Here is a 4590-nt window from a genome sequence, read left to right as displayed (position 1 = left end):
TAGGAACCAAGTGGTTTATTCGTTTGCCATTTAGTTTTTGCGGACTGAGGAGTGATCTTAGAGCAAGTCCAAACAGTTTAGTTATACAGCGTTCTAAGTTTAAATATAAGTAATATGACAAAATATTATATTTTTCCAATATTATAGTCATTACCTAAATTACTAGAACATTCATCTCATCAATAATTTCAGCCGCTGATTATGTAGCCGCTGTCGAATCATACATGTATATCTCTTTTTCAAATCTTGCAACGGTCCACAATTTCAGCCGCTGATTATGTAGCCTCTCCCTTCAATTATGTATTTTGTAAACCTTTACCAATTCAAACTGATCGTGTGCAACTATTTTTTGAATTTGTTCTTCTTCTGTTGATATTTCATCTTCATCCGAAAGTGAATCAGTTAGTAATCTGTAACAGCTATGAAGCATCATGATTGTAATTTGACACTGCTGTCGAATGTTTTTACTCTGTTATAGGTGGCAAGCTGAGGCCTGCTCCGAACCAGTTATCGGTTAAATCATGTATGTATGGCGCCTTATTGATTAGAGTATATATATTAGATTCCACCATCCTAATGTTCTTTGTGTGATTCAATGATATCATTCATCTTTTGTAGTATTTAAACGTTGTATCAATCCCTTCTGCTTCTCAGACTAATAAAATTAATTTAGCCGTCCCGCACACAAACTCACCAGGTTATTTAAGATATGCTTATCCTTTATTTTTCGAAATAATCTGTATGTTTTTATTGATTTAAAGCTCACATTACTGTGTTTATTTAGTCGATAACTCACGATTCACTCCACGCCTCAGAACTTAATTATCATCCGAAGTAAGACAAAGCTTCCCATTAATGTTAATCATCGTTTGAATCCCATTGACAAATTTGCTACTCCCATTCAAGTGTTGTTTAGATTTAGTGCAGAACACTCCATCACAGCCTAGGAAACGACCAACTTCAGTTGGCAATAACTGCAATTCAGATAGTCAGTCTCCTTCATCAAATAAATCTACTTTCCTCTTTAATTCGAATCTATTTTTAGTCTTTTTTCAATACATAATCATGTAGTATTTGCGAAATTGCTCATCTGAATTAAGGTTAATCATGTATTATGGGTATATTCTCAATATCAAAATTAATGTATCCAGGTATAGCGTTTTTCCATTTCATTATCCTTTTTTTATATGTCGGGCTTAGTGTTGCAGTTGGGTGGATTTACCTTTATCATGTTCCTTTCTAGGTTCCAAATGAAGACCTCCTTCTAACCCGTCATCACCTCAGTGTTGAAACCTGGTATGTTTCGATTTTGTTAATGTTCATTTATTTTCTACTTTCATTTCTAAAACGCAATGTAAATCTAACCCTTTAAAAGTGGCTCAGTCAAATGTGGTTGCACCGCAGGGCATTCAGAAAATGTTCATCCTAATATGAACTCATCAACGGGAATGCAACAAGTCCTTTTTTATATTATAATAGGCTTGAGTTTTGTCGTACAATGTTTATCCTTTGTTTAGATGATAGCAAAAATGTTCTTACAGTTTCTAATGCATTTTTTTATCAATTAAAGGTGCTCGGCCACAATCGGAATTAGTTCAAATTATTTCTTCGACGCCAAACCTTCAATCTTTGAAGTTCTCTCACCCTTTTTAAAAAACTTCAGGTATTTTAATTTGTTTATGAATTTTGATGCAGATATATGACTTTACATTCATTTGTTTTTATGACTGGATGTTTATTTTTATTTCGATTATTGTTATATGTCTATGTATGTAATTGGAGTTTTTTTTTAAATCAAAGTATTAAATTGGAAGGTCACAAGTCTCTCATGTTTTCATGTTCTTGAGCATCTAAAGAATAGAAAATCTATAGTGAATCTTGAAAATTGGTCTTGCACTTTGCCATCTCTGCACATTTATAGCAGATGAATTGGTGAGTTTAAAATTGATAATTTATGATTTTATATTTATTAGATCAGTTATAGGAATTGTTTTGAATCTTATTAATCACTTGCACATTTAAGTTTCAAGAGATAGTTCTCCTATATATTAATAACAACCATGCATCAATTAGGTTTAGACATTTCAAAGAATAGCTCTAACTCATGATTTTATAATTTTACTGAAAGATTAACAAAATATGTAGGAGTTCCGACCAACAGCTTCCTTTGTGTATGGACCAAGATACTCTGCAAAGTGATGAATGTTCGACTTCGAGTAAGTTCCTCTTTGTAGCTCTTGCATTAAGAAGGTCTACTACTTTTTAAGGGTCGCACCTAACACACAACAATCCGTGTGCCTTCTTTTATTACTATATTTAGTAGTCTGTTGTAATGGATGAACCATAAAAAGAGGGAGATTATGCACAAATTACTCGACTACCTTAAAAAGATGTGATTTTTCGACCATGCATAGTATAGTAGATTGAAAACCCAAATTTGATATTCGACTACTTTTTAAGGGTCGCACCTAACACACAACAATCCGTGTGCCTTCTTTTATTACTATATTTAGTAGTCTGTTGTAATGGATGAACCATAAAAGAGGGAGATTATGCACAAATTACTCGACTACCTGAATAAGATGTGATTTTTCGACCCTGCATAGTATAGTAGATTGAAAACCCAAATTTGATCTTCGACTTTAAAGTCTAACCAGAGTGTTTGACAATATTTGCTATAGGCCAGCCAGTCCAACCCATCTTCGACCCCTCAGAACGAAAGGTTAAGCATGTACAACTAGGTACTGTATTAACTATTTTCTTAATCGTTTTTGTATGACTACATTTTTAAAATTAAAGAATTTTTATATAGGTCAGCCTTAGGCATCATCTGTGATTTGTTTAACCTGATTCACATTACCTTACATATATTGAATAAGACATTGTTTTATTTCAATTTCTCTCTTTAAATGGTTATCATTTCAAACTTTAATTCATTTAACTATACATGCACATATTCCTTATCATCGATTTGATCAATTATTATTTTGGACTTCCTAAGAGATGTCTTAACAAAAACTTTAGTTCCTCAGATTTCCTATATTTGCCATGAAAAAATTTCACATTGTCCATTTCCAGGTTCCGAAGGGTGGATACTATATAATGATGTTTCATGAGTTTCTTTTACTTGGCAAATTGAGCATTTGTATTATTATGATATTGCTGAATTGCTGAATTTCTTTTACTTGGATTAATAGTTATGATTTATTATGAAAAGTTAAATGGAGCTTTGATGGTGAACTAAGGATATAATTAACTGCTTTATTGTTGTTGATAAGCTTCGTGTTGGATGAAGAATTAACCATGTGTTTGTTTCATTAGTGTTATTAAACTATTAAATTCAGGGTTTCTAGAGAAATCACCTCTGTGTGTTTTTTTTTTTTGAATTTTTGGTTCAATTAATTTTCTTTGGTCTGTTATTAATTTCTTAGAAAAATTTTATTGTCTATAGCCTCTCTTACATATTTGTATATGCTCAATTACAAAATATAAATTATTAGTCATTGTGTTACAGATTTTATATATTATGACTCCTGGCTTGACTTTGTTCGTTAGCATTGATGTATATTTTGTGTGTAGTTGTACTTCTGACATTTTCACATGAGCTTTCTTTTGAGCTATTAATGGTCAGGTATGGATCATTACTTATTACGACCATATTATGACTTCTAAACTTGAATTTTCACATGCTGTTTGAGAGTGTTAAATTTTAGAACGAGATTGACACTTGCTCAATTCAGGAATGAGTTGTAACTAAGGATTCTGTTTTATTTTTTAGCTTCTTTGATCTGGACTCAAGCCTTGGAATCTTGATGAACAATGAGTATAATACCTATATAATCAGTTATATTAAGAAAAAACATGAAGAAATTCAAATAGCTTAAAATATTTTCCAAGAGTGTAGACAAATTCAAGTAGATCAACAAATATTAGTGACATCTGTGATGGAGGCAATTCAAATATTTGTAACTTTTTTTAGAAGTGTTTATAATCTTAAAATTAAAATTTTATAATGGCCAAAGTGAAATTAACTATTTACTTTTCATAATCAGGCCTTTGACAGTTCAAGGCTCTTATCTTAGGTATGTCTTCTTCTGCGTACTTTTAGTGTAAAGATATTAATATTTGAGCCGGAGCCGGGTTAGGACCATCAGCAGTAACTATAAAATGGGGGTGTGGCAGCCATATAATTTGCTATGGAATGAAGTATTTATTTTTATATCTTGGTTTATTCCTTCAATATTTAGTTAAATTATATTTTTTTTTGTCTAATTATTATGAGTTATAAGTTGTGTAAAGTGTTTATACTACGATCAATTTCTAATGATATTGTAAAGTTGCTAGTAGCTTATGGGTTTCTCACTTGACATTAGGATGCTCCCGGTTGGTTGTTAGATAAACTTAGTTCTGAAAATCAAGATATTCTGGTATAAATGACTACAGAGCTAGGAAGCACGGACTCGGATACGGCGACACTAGACATGGGTGCGGGGACACGGGGATTCTCCAATCTTCGAAGAGTCTTGGATACGGGATAAAATTTTATATGTGAAATACTTCACATTTTCATTCATAAATCATAAGTTAATA

The 4590-nt window shown here is 31.9% G+C and overlaps 1 long non-coding RNA gene across 1 annotated transcript; it reads left to right on the top strand.

Moving 5' to 3' along the window:
* Positions 1–308: 308 nt before the first annotated feature.
* On the top strand, positions 309–3544 carry LOC135152024 (uncharacterized). The gene is made up of 3 exons (XR_010291101.1): positions 309–523; positions 1244–1663; positions 2146–3544. It is a non-coding gene; the product is annotated as an uncharacterized LOC135152024 (long non-coding RNA).
* The last annotated feature ends 1046 nt before the right edge of the window (positions 3545–4590 follow it).

The sequence above is a fragment of the Daucus carota genome, chromosome 4, assembly GCF_001625215.2.
Source record: "Daucus carota subsp. sativus chromosome 4, DH1 v3.0, whole genome shotgun sequence".
NCBI classification, from domain to species: Eukaryota; Viridiplantae; Streptophyta; class Magnoliopsida; order Apiales; family Apiaceae; genus Daucus; species Daucus carota.
The sequence above is the reverse complement of the archived record's forward strand: the minus strand, read 5'-3'. Positions and strand labels throughout refer to the sequence as shown.